We start from the raw sequence: 15521 nt of genomic DNA, 5'->3' as shown, positions 1-15521 counted from the left end.
AGTGAATTTCAACAGATAAGTTGTTTGGTAAATTTTAACAGATATGAACAAATAAGGTGACTTTTAACAGATAGATACAACTAAATAGATAAAAAAGAAAAAAAGATTTGAACAGATAAATTAAAAAAATTCAATAGATAAGTGGTAATGTCTTTTTGATTGACAAATGTCTTTCTGACCAACAAATATCCAACAAATGTCCTTATATCCCAGTAGAACGACCCTTGTCATTATTGACTTATAGAAGTGAGAATATGGATTTATCACTAATTTTTTCTTATTAATATTGATAAAATTTACCATTAATCTGTCATGACCCAAACCCGCCCCCATGGGTTAAGGACATAACCGGCCAGTAATCACGAGATTACCTACGGCCTCAAACCAAATAAGACATAACTCATCAGAGTAAAGGGGCCAAACGGAAGCAAATTTAAAACTTTGTCCTTAGAGCTGTACTTATGTGGCACGTCATTACAAACCATGCATATACATGTTAATAACTCACATCAAAATATGTACTAACACAAAGTGCTGTACATACAGGATCATTCAAGTCTAGGTCAGCCAATCAAAACTATATACAATCGTAATCTAAAGTCCTCGCCAACATGACAAAATAAAACAAGATAGCAAAAGGGCGAAGACGAGTCTCGTGAGTGAGACGTAAGGGCTGACTCTTCAAAACCTTGGTTGTTCCACACAAACTTCACTGAGGCTGGGTTTGGACCTCTCTTGGCTCACCTACAAACACATGAATGAGCGTGAGCAAAAGCCCAGTGAATAATATCAAATAAGGAAGATACACGAACAGTATTTAAAATGACATGCACCAAACGGCCTTGGGCCCAATTCACTTTTCTATCTAGTATATATATATATATCAAGTAAGTGCAGTTCCAAACACATCAGACGGCCTCGGGCCCAATCCATTAATGCCAAATGGCCTTTGGCCCATTTGTTCTTTCATTCATGTCGGACTGGCCTTTGGCCCATTCATTCTATCATTCATGTCAAACTGGCCTTTGGCCTATTCATTCTTTCATTCATGTCAGATTGGCCTTTGGCTCATTCATTCTTTCATTCATGCCGGACTGGCCTTTGGCCCATTCATTCTTTCATTCATGTCAGGCTAGCTTTTGGCCCATTCATTCTTTCATTCATGTCAGACTGGCCTTTGGCCTATTCATTCTTTCATTCATGTCAGACTGGCCTTTGGCCCAACTCTTCTTTCATTCATGTCAGACTGGCCTCTTGCCCATTCATTTGGCATAGCGAACATTTGTCCATCATTCAAATTAACGAACTTATAAGACTTACATAGAAGTAAGCAATTGGACAAACAACATACTTCAGATATCTTTATTAAGATATTACTCACAGTGATCGGCTGGATGATTTTCCCTAGAGCTCGACCTTACACATTCCATGAACACAATGAGTCACAAACAATTCAATCTGTTCTTAATTCACATATTCCTCTTTAGGCTTCATTCTTATCCTTTTAACTCATTTACAATGCTTAATGCATGACTAAGAACACTTAGAAGTGAAAGAGAACGGAAAATGGAACACAGAACACATTTACAAAATTTCAGAAACAGGGGTCCTCGCTCGAGCGTGGACTTGCCCGCTCGAGCGGACCCATTAAGTCTGCAAAAGTACTGGTTGCCTCGTTTCTACGCTCGAGCGTGAATTCGGACGCTCGAGCTGAAGGTCATTCTACATAGCTCCCCGCTCGAGCGTGAACTTCCCCGCTCGAATGGACATCCATGTCTGCAAAAAGTTCTGGGAGCTCGTATTTCCGGCTCGAGCGGCGTCTTCCCCGCTCCAGCGAACATCCCAAATTCTGGAAAATCCATAATTGTTCTTGAGCTTCAAACTTGCATTCAAATCAACATATCTTGCATATTATGGCTCAAACTTTACATATACATGTACTAACATGGTCCAACACCAAATTCATTACATTATGAAGCTCAATTTCATGAATCAATCACATGCATGTCCTAATTTACACCAAACTTATTTCCAACATAACAATTTCATGCATTCAAAACCCATACTCTTATGAATTGTACATGCATGTGGAACACAACTTCTATTCTCAACTTAGATGATGAAGAGATGGTAAAAAATATGAGCTTTAACTAAAATCTCACATGGATTATACATTTTGTGCTCAAACATGCAAATTCAAAGCAATTTCCCATATGCATGTGCATATTGACTTCCAATTCAACAAAACCAACTCAATTTCATCATAATCAATTCAATTCATGTTCTTAATCATCATTCAACTTTGAATTCACAAAGTTACAAACTAGAATCCATGAATTTACTCACCTAGAAGCTCAGTCTTCCCAATTTATGGTAAATTCTTGAGTGTGTTTTCAAGATCACCAAGTTCCCTAGCCAAATCTCTACCTTGAGCTTCCTCTCTCACTAAATTCAGCTCCTCTCTCTCTCTAGAGCATAATTCAGCTAAATTGAATAAAAAGAGAGGAATTGAGTGTATAATGGCCCTTATATAGCCCTTCATAATCAAATTATTTTAATAAAAATAAATTGAATAGTATTTCATCAATTTAATCTATTTAATTTGATTCGAATCAATTTTCAATTAAATCTCACCGTAAGCTCTAAAAATTACGCTAATTACAATGGCGTAGTCAATTTCAGTTTCTATGGCTGATAAGGCCTTCAATTTTCAGTTTATAACAGTAAGTTGAACAAATATTCATACGGTGAACAGATAGAAATTCAAAACCACATATATTCATATAAATGGCACACGAAATCATATCAGATACATAATCATATTCATAATAAGGACCAATTAGTATAATACGGAACAGGGTTATCACATAATCATTACAAGAAATTGCACTTTTAGCAACTATATTTGGCGACGACGTCAATTTTCATCGCCAAAAGTATATTTTTGGCAACATAGCGATCAATTTTGTTGGTAAAAGTATACCTTTACCGATGCAATTTGCTACCGTTGCTAAAAAAGCACAGCATTTACTAAGTGCCAAAATTTTTGGTTGGCGCCAAAATTTAAAAAAATTTAGTTGTGAGGCTTATTTTTTAGCAACACAATGAGCATTGCTATTAGTGTGCTTAATTTTGGCGACGACAAGTTGGCGTGGGCAAAGAGTTAGTTATTTAGCGACGATAACACTATTCGTCGGTAAAAATTTTGCTAGTGAAATGAGGTGATTTAGTAATTTGTGTTTTTATTATAACTTTTCAAAGAGTTTTAAATATTCTAGTTACTGAATTGTAAAATTAAAGTGATCATTGAATTAGATCACAAAATAAACCCATCAAGCCCAAATATACTCTTAAGTTGAGATGGCTAATTTGAGATAATTTAAACTTTTTCAAAGAATGTGGTTAGATTATCAATTTCAATATATTTGGTTTTATTTTTATAAACTAGTTTCAATTTTTTATTTTATTTATTTATTTATTTCTAAAAAACTAAAAAAAATTGGGTGAAAACTTATTATTTTTTTATAATTTTATTTTTTAGGTCATAAATACTTTTTAAAATTTTAAAAATATAGTTTTGTTTTTTATTGCTCTCAAATTAGTTTTAATTTTTTCAAAAAAAAAAAAAAAACCTAAAAATTGTTTTGGAATTTTTTTTTTTTTTTGGTGATCTACCTCTAGAAACATATGAGGCGCTGGAAATTTCCCTATCAAAATTCCCTCTTTTTTTTTTAGGTAAATCCCCTCATCAATCTTCATGATTTTCACTCTTGCATAGCCATCTCTCACAATTCGTAGTTCTCTCCCCTTCATAATCGCACACTCGCATATAGGTTTGTTGATTATCGGGTTTGTGCCGTTTGCTATTGTTGTGCGAGACGATTGGTGCTTCAGTCTGCCCGTATGTGGACGTGCCCTCGGGCCTTTTGCTACCACAGTTCAGACTCATTTTGTCATGGTTCTTAATCTGATCTCGCAATGTGCAATGCAAGATTGATAAATCACCAAAGAGTCCAAATCCGACAAATCATTTTGGAAAACAGATTTTTAAGAAAGAAGTGCCAAACATGGACTACTTTGACAGATACAGAGTTGCCACCTAAATATTTATTTTGCGGGAATTTAGGAAACCCTGACTCGTTGCCTAAGGCCACGTGTCCGTCATCACCAAAGTTGCCTCGACTCGGGAACTTGGGTACGATTGGGGAAGGTTTTCTATGAGCACCCCCGCTCGTCTGATCCGAAGATCGGCCTGTACTAAACATGATATTTAGTTTTTGAAAATACATGCGTTCTTATTCCGGTTAATTAGCTAGAATTACTATGTGATGCACACAACACACAAGTATAGACTAGATCGCCTAATTTGGAACAAAGCATCGCATATCTGTTTGTTTGGAAAGCAGTTTTGAAAGCTTGCTACTCGCAAGTAGGCTAAAACACGGATTTCGACGAATTATTCCAATTCAAGAAATCCAACCTTCACCCACAAGCACTCCGGCAGTTATATCACATAAGCAATTAGCCTCATGGCAAGCATGCTGTCATGTTAACACTCACATACATGCAAGATGCTAAAGCATAAACACTCACAGTGTACTCCGAGCCAAAACAAGGAACATATTAGTAATCAAATGTATGATCCAAGTCCATGTTAAGATGGCTAATGCATCGCAGGCAAAATGCAACTAGGATAGGCTCGGCTATCTAAATGGCATATGAGATGCGACGATTCGATGCACGTATTCAACTTGGAATTGAAATACAATGTAGTTAGTATGATGCGCCGAGCCCAGTGCATGCAATACAGATGAATGATGCAAACATGCATAGCATAAGGATGCTAATTGAAACGTGCCCTAGAACTAACCATCGTAAGCGGTTAAGCAAAAAGGAGAAAGAAGTTGAGGTTGGAAGACACGCATCACACACACGCACGCTTATTACACAATTGCGCCCTCTCGAGGGAGGGACCGAAAGAATAATACAAATTAATTAACTGACAAGCTAATTAAATATTACACAATACTTAACTAATTAAATGAATTAATTAAGCTAAGAAAGTAGTAAAGAGGCCTCGGGAAGAGGGATGGATGCACGCATGCTCGACTCCGCTCGAAAATCCATCACCATACTCATGCTGCCTCTGCTTACATTGCTTTGCACCTCTGAAAACTTTACAAGTCTCACGGATGCTTCTGAACTACTCCCTGAGGGTTGTGGGAGGTCACCGACCAAGAGGTGAGGCCACTGGCCATGGGAAACTGGTCATCGACCATTTGTGGGGACCTCGGCCAACAATGAATAGCCGATCGACACTAAAGAAGGCCGACCGACCATCTCTTCCTGCAGAATTCTGTTTGCTGCAACAGAGGACAGACAGAACATGGCAATGCATTTTCAAAGCAATGTGCGCACCACCACCCTGCTCATCATGTTTGAGACTTAAAGGAGCGTGGTTCTCGACTCTCGGGCCATCAATCACGCATTTCAATGCATGATGGCCCAAAATGCCAAGTGTGCAATTTGATATCAAATGAAATGCACACAAAGACGCAATGATCCTAACCTCTATCATGATTGATCAAGAGGTAAGAGATGCGAATATGCAAGCAAAACTAATGCAACATGATCATGTTAAGGTAACAGGCATGCCAAATGCCATGCAACCTAGATAAGCATGTAAGATGCAACATGGGTATTCAAGCATGCAAGGCGAACATGTGACAACATGTGAGGATAGGCAAGCATATAGCAACATGTGAGGCAAACATGTAACAACATGTTAGGCAACTTAACGAGAGATGCATACCAAATGCAATTCCACTTAAGCATGCAACAACATGTTAATAGGCCAAGTATGCAACAACATGTAAGGCAAGCATGCAACAACATGCGGGAATGGTCTTAAACCAAAATGGGCAGCTCTCAAATAAGCCCAAATCAGTGGCCAAAGTCAAGAATTGGAGACATGAAAATACAAAACAATCATGTACATGTGAATGGTCCAATACTTAGGCAACCATGCACAATCCTCAAACATGAGCAAGATGTGATAAATATGGGAATATGACAATGCATTAAGCTCTGAAAATATGTGAGGAATGACGCCAAATCAACCAAATAGAGCAAGCAAAGCATGTAAAAAGGTCCAAGGCCTAAGGCTAACCGAAGGGCTCAAACCATGGCTATACAAGGCAAGTCCCAAAGGGTCAAAGGGACTCAAAACAGTCCCAATGTAGGTCAAGAAAAGGCCAAAAAACGCACTTAGATGGCATCCAAATGGTCTAAGCATGGAAGCATACGCAAAGGTCCAAACAAGAGTCATAAAACACAAACCCTTCAAAGCGTTAAAGGAGTGATAAATGCGAGTGCTTGAGCATACTATGTGGACTGGAATAACATTAGAAGTGATGCCAAACCACTGAAATGATCCAAATAGAGCATGCTAGCAACTTGGACACTCAAAGCTAACAAGCTAAATTGCATGGTGGCTATACAAAACAATGCAAGCATAACCAAAACAATGAAAAATAGAGCTTTAGCATGTTAAAACAAAGCTAGAAACTTCATGGAGTTAAGCCAAAATCACGCTAAAAACACATGTTACAACATGATGCATGTTAAGGTCAAATCATGGGATTACAAGACAAGTGTATGAAGCATACATGACATATCTAAACCAACTCAAAACAGAGGTGTATCATGGCAAAACAAAGCCCAGTACATACTGAAATGGAGCTACAACAAACTAGACACACATGCTGCCACATGAGCCATTTATGCAAGAATCAAAGACAACAAGGAGAGGGGATGACCCTCTCCTATTTAGGACCTCAAAACCACCTCTCCACCACTGAAAATCCTCTGGATTTTAGTGGTAGAGAGGTCATGCAAAGACCAAAACAATGGCCAAAAGGTATGGCCTAAAACAAGGCCTAACAAGGCCTTGGAGGGGGGAGACAACGCCAAACCTCAAAGTGACCTTAAACAAAGTTCTAAAGCACAAAAAATCAGAACTTTTATCAGTTATGGTCGAAGCTTAAAACAATATGCAAGATAGGCTAAAAGCTTGTGCAAAAATGGGGAATAAAGAAGGTATGTTCTCACCTTTGAAGAACCTCTTCAAGAACACCACTCCAGCACCTTCCTGGGATCAAAACCAGCCCAAGAACCCTAACAACAACTCTTTAGAGCCTCAGCAACCAAGGATGGTGTTATGCTACGTGTTTGTGTGCAATAGTGTGAACAAAAGTCACTTTAGGTCACAAAACACACATACAAAGGCAAAAAGAAGGAACTATAGAGATAGATAGATACAAAATTCCTAACCCTAAATTCCAGAACCTCTGAGAAGGGAGGAGGGCCTCCCCTCTTATAGGAATTCAATTCGTAAGCTTCTTGGAGAAGCTAACACAAGGGAGCAAATCCCTCTATACACGTGTATGGAGGGGGAGGGGGTGTAATGTGGATGTCATAAAATATCTGCCAAAAGCAGATGGAAAGGGTTGACCAGCAAAAATGGCCGGTTGACTAACAAAGGTGGCCGACCGACCAACAAATGTGCTGACCGGCCACAACCTTTGGCCGATGGCAAGAAAAAAGGGCCGGTGGCATCATGCCTTGGCCGGTGGGTTGAGGGGATGGCCAACAAGCCACCCTGTTCCGTTAGAAGCAAAAACACAAGTGTTTGATCCATGACCAAGCACAAAACAGACAAGTTGAGAGATCTTGAGGCAAGGCGCGTAGCCGAGACCTCCAAGAACTCAAAACGAACACGAACATGGATGATCACCGAGTGTTCAAACGGTGACGTCCAAGTCTTGAGGACGGTCAAAAATGAGGTGTCTATAGTTGCCCCTCTTTGACAGAACTTGAAAGTCATAACAGTGACGGCAGTGAATGTCAAAGCCCAGAGACGACCCGTTTTTGACAAGGCCGAAGACTTAGACAAGCATGCAAGATAGCAAAGATATGTGCCCGAAGGCAGGGGCAAAATGCAAGAACAATGCACAAAGCCGAGCATAGCTTATGATCATGTAAAGAGAGCTGTAACAAAGCAAATATATACAATAAATGCAACAGTTTAAGCAGGCAGAACAAAAATCTAACTACATTTCATGCAGAAAGGATTTAAGAGAATTATGTAATTCTCGCTACGTTTGACGCGGAGAATACAATACCTGTCTGGTTCGTCTGGTCGCGCCAGCTTCGAATGAACCGTACATACAATATTGTGCCTGAAAAAGAAGAGAAACTTAATAGGTACAACATCGTTAGAAATATGTATAGCAACGCAAGTGAAAAGTGCGTGGCAACGCAAGTGAAGTGTGCAAAACAATGCGAGTGACGTGCGAGACAACGCAGGTGAAGGGATGCAAGACAATGCAACTTAAGGATGACGCATAACAATGTGGATTGGACGCAAAACAATGCAAGGAGGACATGCGTGACAACGCAAGCCGAGTAGGACGCATAACAATGCGATGTGAAACAAGCATAACAATGCTAGGTAGGTATAAACACATATAAGTAAAGCACACACGACAACGCATACAATGTGTGAAGGTGAAGATAATTATGAACACATGTAAGTAAAGTACACGCGACAACGTGTACAATGTGTAACAAAGAGAAACTTGAACACATGTAAGTAAAGCACACGCGACAACGTGTGCAATGTGTAAATCAAAGAATAAAATATACACATGTAAGTAAAGCTTAGGAGAAGACGCATGCAATGTGTGTAACAATGCGAAAAGGGGAGAAAGGTGCATAAACACATGTAAGTAAAGCATGCGCAGAAACGCATGCAATGTGTGTAACAATGCGAAAAAGAGGGAAAGGTGCATAAACACATGTAAGTAAGGCATGCGCGGAAATGCATGCAATGTGTGTAACAATGTGAGAAAAGGAGAAGGGGGTTAGTAAGGGTTAGTTACGTCCACACGCGGCACGCGAGTGGAGAAAAGTTAGTTATGTCCACACGCGGCACGCGAATGGAGAAAAGTTAGATACGTCCACATGCAGCACGCGAGTGGAGAAAAGTTAGAGGGTTATGTCCACACGTGGCACGCGAGTGGACAGAAGTTAGATACGTCTACACGCAGCACGCGAGTGGAGAAAAGTTAGATACATCCACACGCGGCACGCGAGTGGAGAAAAGTTAGATACATCCACACACGGCACGCGAATGGAGAGAAGTTAGAGGGTTACGTCCACACGTGGCACGCAAGTGGAGAAAAGTTAGATACGTCCACACGCAGCACGCGAGTGGAGAAAAGTTAGATACGTCCACACACGGCACGCGAGTGGAGAAAAGTTAGATATCGGAACATGTTCCGAATGCTCTAAACCAAAGAAAGGGAAACATAGGGACATATCCCGGTGTTCCAAAAGTAAGAAGGGGGGAAACATAGGGACATATCCCGGTGTTTCGAAGAAGGAACGCGCAAAACAATGCAAGTTAGAGGGGGGCAAGACAATGTACATGAAATATGCAACAATGTGAGAGATTGACATGCATGATAATGCAAATGGAAGATGCATGACAATGCGAGTTGCTCGAGATGCATGATAATGCAAACAAGAGATGCATGACAATGCACGTTATTGAAATGCATGACAATGCGAATTATTGAAATGCATAACAATGCAAATGAGACACGCATGATAATGCATGAATTGAAATGTAGATGAAAGATGTATAACAATGCACGTAATTGAAATGCATGACGATGCATGATTGATTGAAATGCATGACAATGCAAACTATTGGGATGCACGACAATGCAGATGAGACACGCATGACAATGCATGAACTGAAATGCATGATAATGCATGTAATTGAAATACAGATGAAAGATGCATGACATAATTGAAATGCATGACAAAGTAAACGAACACAAATGCATGACAACGCACGTTTCTTTTAATGCATGACAATGTAAATAAACTCGAGTGCGCGACAACACACGTCTTTTGAAATGCATGCAATGCAAATGAACTCAAATGCGTGACAACGAATGTTTGTTTGGAATGCATGACAATGTATGATAAGGAAATGCATGACAATGCATGAGAGATATGCATGACAAGGCATGAGAAGGAAACGCATGACAATGCATGATAAGAAAATGCATGACAATGAAAATGAGGTGCGCATGACAATGTGTGATAAGGAAGTGCATGACAATGCGAGATAAGGAAAATGCATGACAATGCATGTAAGGTGCGCATGACAATGCGATCCAAATAATGTGCATAATAATGCAAGTATGGCGTGCGCGACAATGCACAAAATGTGTGCGTAACAACACGAGTGAAATGACGTATAACCAACACGCGCTTACAACAAAACGTTATAATGCAACGCATGTAAAGCAATTTTTGAATCTCTCAAGAGACAAAAGGATACGAAAAAAAAAGGATACACCTCATATGTATTGAGTGCCACGCACAAAAGACACAACTCGAGATCAACACGGAGATCGGTTAAGCTTTGAAAATGCACTTTCTTGCATTATTTTGAGTAATGAAGGTTCCAAACCACATAACTGACCCAACCAAGAGTGTAGAAGATGCACCGGCCACCGGGTAATACCACCGGCTATCCATCGGCCACGAAATAAGGTCACCGGCCAAATATTTGGCCGACCGGCCAAAAATTACTGTATCGGGGCAGTTTTGTCCTTTGGCCACGGGTCTTTAAATATGGGGTTCCAAACCCCATATTTTCACTTCTCACAAGCTTGAAAACCCTTCCCCTTTCTCTCTAGGTGATTTTCCCGCCTTCGATTAGCATTTTTTCCTTGTTTTCGTCGTTTTTTCGTCATTTGATTCACGAAACCCTCCTCGTTTCGCACGTTTTGAATCGAACAAATCTCAGTTTTGGTGTACTTTTCTCGATTTCCACCACTTGGGGTTTGTTTGCCTCGAGTTTACCTCGATCTTTGTGTCTTTTTCAGACTCTGACCTTTCCGCCCATTTTTCACCCTTTTGGGGTTGACTTTTGGGTTGACTTTTCACATTCTTGCCCGGTTTTCACACTTTCGGCCATTTTCACACTATTCTTGAGATGGCAGATGACATTCCAGGTGGTGGGGCTCCCCTGGAGTTGGAGATGGACCCTGAGGCCGAGCTCCTGCCTCTTCACATTCGGCTGTTCGATTCGGCGGCCTACAGGCCGGCAGTACATGTGTTGCCTCTCGACGGCATCCACCACTTCCGGAGCTATGCACGAGGCGCGCCACTGGAGCTTTTATTACGTGAGCCAAAGTCACATCTGTCCTATGACGCTTCTAAGGTACACTCTTTTCCTGTTTCATTTTCTGCAATGTGGAACACATAACTGCAATAGTCGATTCTGTTCCTTAACTGCTTAACTCAGACACACTAGTACACTGCATGCTGTAGTTCACTGCGAGCACACCCGCACCCGATATCTGTTTGAATTTGAACACGTGTACACACGCTGTATTTTCCACTAAACCACTCAAACACACTGATACATCACATGCTGTAGTTCACTACGAGCACACCCGCACCCGATATCTGTTTGAATCTGAACACATGTACACAGGCTGCATCCTCAACTGAACCACTCCAACACACTGATACATCGCATGTTGTAGTTCACTGCGAGCACACCCGCACCCGATATCTATTTGAATCTGAACACGTGTACACACACTATATTTTCATCAATTTTGAGTGCACTCAACATTGTATTTGTAACACTGCTTCGCAACTGTTTGTTTTGACCACAGGGAGATTCCCATGCCTTCTGGGGGTATGGGAACGTCATTGCCCGAGGCTGGTACATGGAGCTACCCGACGCGGTTCATCGTATTGTTGGCCGAGCTGGCTTTGGGACCTTCTGCATGGGACTCTCGCTCCTTACTGCGAGCAGGCCCCTTCTTGCTGCTCTGGTGGAGAGGTGGTGGGATACCACCGACACCTTCCACTTTTCTGCCACCGGGGAGATGACGATGACTTCCTTCGACTTCTCCATGTTCACAGGCATCGGAGTGGAGGGTGATCCAATCCCCTTTGATACAGACATGGATGAGTGGGATGTCGCTCAATTATACTTGCTCGGTGCTCAGCCACCTCTCACTCGAGCAGGGTTTGTGAGGTATTCGTGGTTCGAGGATCATTTCCGGATCCAGACGCTGACTAACTGAGAGGAGGAGGAGCAGTACGCTCGTGGCTTCATTATGTTCCTGCTGGGGACCACACTCTTCGCCGACCGGGCGAACACCATCACCCTCTACCTGCTGAGCGCACTTATGGATGTGACACAGATCCGCCGCTATGACTGGGGTGGCGTGGGCTTGGCCACTCTTTACGGATAGATGAGCTCATCCTCCTGCCTCAGCGGATAGTTGCTTGGAGACTACTGGCGAGCCTGAGAGGTATATCTTCTCTTTCTGTTTTACATTTCTGCTTTACATTATTTGTACTCTATACTCTGCACACATGTAATCTGCTTTACACCGGTTGTACACTACACACACTACACAATACACTACACAAACCGCTCTCTACTTTATTTGTATACTGCTTTATCTGATAAGCATACTGGTGTTTGCTCTGTTATACTTTGCAGTTGTGGGCATATGCCTACTTTTCAAGACTTGCCCCAGTGCCAGATGAGGAGGTCACCGTTGGCGTTCCATTTTCTCATTGCTTTGACGTGAGATGCGAGCGGAGGCCACGGGAGTCCTTCATGTTCTTCCGCCGCTACTTTGATACCATCACCGCAGCCGAGGTATGTCAAACATTACAGTTCATTTAAGCTTCGCTTTACATTGTACTCTCAATATCAGTAGACAACAAAATGTGTTTTACTTGCAGATCACCTGGCAGCCTTGGGCCCCGTTGCCTGACGCAGTTCGAGAGCGGTATGCCGGTGCTCGGGAGACTACCCATTTCAGAGTTCTGCTAGAGGGTCCAGTCTACCGCGTTTGGTACTTGGGTGAGCGCTTCTTGCGGCAGACCCTTGGCTTACCGGAGCAGGTAGTCCCGAGGCCGTCTTCCACCCATGTGAGGCATACTAAGAGGTATACCTTCGAAGAGATGGTGGATTATACGATTGGTTGGGACTCAGACGGCTTTAGAGACGAGGGCGATTACGCTGAGTACATTCAGGCTTACATCATGCGGCCTTTGGCTGGTGCTCGATGAGCTGAGCGAGAGAGCCCAGCGGTGCCAGCGGTGCTAGCAGCAGGAGCAGGGGCACCGAGAGCACGGAGGGCGCCTCCAGCCTGAGGCAGGAGTGGGTCTCGGAGGAGACAGGGAGCTGAGTGGCCAGCACTGCCTACGATGATCACATGCCGAGGGCAGGGTGGGGAGTCCTATCAGATTCCTTTCGCTCCTCCTCCGGCTAAATCTGAGCTCGTCGGAGTTTATGGCTCGACCCCGGTATGCACTACTAAACTTTGCATTTTGTACAGTCATTTCAATTTGATATCCCGCAGAATACTAATGACTTCAATACTTTTGCAGGCTTCTGTCGAGTTCACTTGCCAGTCGCTGGAGTTGACAGCCTCAGCAGTGGGGATGCTGCAGCAGTGCTTCGACTTGTTGACCATCTACAATATCCCGGTAAGTTCTTTCAACTGTAGTCTCAAACTCTGCATAATTAGTTTCATACATAATCTGTTGCACCACTCTATTGACACAGCGCTTGAAACACTGCACTCACGGCACTGATGCACTGCAACCCATATACTACTCATAGCACTGCTCACGACATTCATACACTGCATTCAAACACTGCATTCTGTTTTATCTGCAACTGATGCATTTGCCATTTGTCCTTTTCAGGCCCCGTTCCAGATTCTGGCCACAGGAGGCGCGCCAGCTGGATCATCTGTTCCTACTCAGGGAGGAGGGGGAGTCAGGTGGAGGATGACTATCCACAGCCGAGGCAGACATAGGCATACTCGTGCTAAGAGCAGTTCCCAAGAGCCCACTCCAGATGACAATGAGTCAGATGAGGAGGCGGCGTCATTGCAAGGCGAGGCCGGAGATAGCTCAGACTCTGATTTTGGAGATGGCGGTGGTGATCCTGGACCCTCGTCTAGGAAGAAGACCAGGACAGACCCCCATACTTAAGATGACCGATTTTGATCCAGACTTTCTACTGCCTTTTTCTTCTTTGCTCTGTTCAGACATTTCGTTGCTTTTCTCTTCTTCTCTTTTTTTTACTTTATCCTCTTTTTTTGCTGGTAGATTGAGCACATTGTACTGCGTGAGGTAAGTTTTACTTTCTCCAAACTATGTATTTGAAAAGATGATGGAATGAAACAAGCTTTTTGCTGAAAAATTGTTGCATTTGTGCATTGCATCGCATCGCATTACATCATATTGCATAACCATGTAATCGAACGAAAATTGAACATGCATGTATTACCAGGTTAGGTAGACCAAATAAATCAAATTGACTCAATAAGCAGCAATAAGACCTTGACAAGTTTACAACTCGATAAGCAAAGAGCAACAACTCGATAAACAAAATTGCGACAACTTGGTAACCAAATGAGCAACAACTCGATAGATAAATGAGCAACAACTCGATAAGCAAATGAGCAACAACTCGGTAAGCAAATGAGCAACAACTTGATAAACAAAATTGCGACAACTTGGTAATCAAATGAGCAACAACTCGATAAGCAAATGAGTAACAACTCGATAAGTAAATGAGCAACAACTCGATAAGCAAATTGAAGTAACACAGGTGTGACTTTGCAAAATCAACACCGAAAGGCACTGGAAGTGGAACTAATTGCAAGTTCCCAACATGTTCAACACATAGACTGCTCATTTTGAACACATGGCTCGTAACATAGTACTCTGTTTATTTTGAACATACGGCTTATGCAGGACACTGCTGATTCTGAACACACAGCCCATTCTGGACATTGCTGATTCTGAACCCACAGCTCATAACACAGCATTCTATTCATTTTGAACACACAGGATGCAAAGACAGAATTTGCAGAAGTCGAAACAAACTCAGATGCTCTGAATCCTTCCTCTTTTCTTTTGCATCGCAGTCTGGAACCCATAGCTCTAGATAGGTCCTGGTTATACTGTTCTCATATAACCTGGGTTAAACCCTGCGACTTTATGAAAGAACGAATTCTTTTTTGCACAAATGTGAAGAATGGCACAGCACTCTGAGCACAAAATAACTTATTTTGAAATAAGAAATGAGTTTTTGACCGGGTATTGAGCCTATGACTAAACACAGCAAAAATGACTCAACTGAAAAACAAAGGGTAACAACCTAAACACATCGAGTAACACTCGAAACGACTTAAAACAAGAATCGAGATTGAACAAAAAAAAAAAAAAGACACAACATTCAGACGTGCACAGGGAGCCTGTTTCCCGAGGTATTATTTCCCATCCTTTCTCATTTGTGATTCTCACATCACTTGGCCCTCAGGCTCTGTTTTCCTTTTTTTTTTTTTGAAAAAGCCCTTTTCCTCAGTTTTTCTCTCAGCGCACAT

The sequence above is a fragment of the Camellia sinensis genome, chromosome 8 (genome assembly GCF_055761805.1).
Source record: "Camellia sinensis isolate YWXY chromosome 8, ASM5576180v1, whole genome shotgun sequence".
NCBI lineage: Eukaryota > Viridiplantae > Streptophyta > Magnoliopsida > Ericales > Theaceae > Camellia > Camellia sinensis.
The sequence above is the reverse complement of the archived record's forward strand: the minus strand, read 5'-3'. Positions refer to the sequence as shown.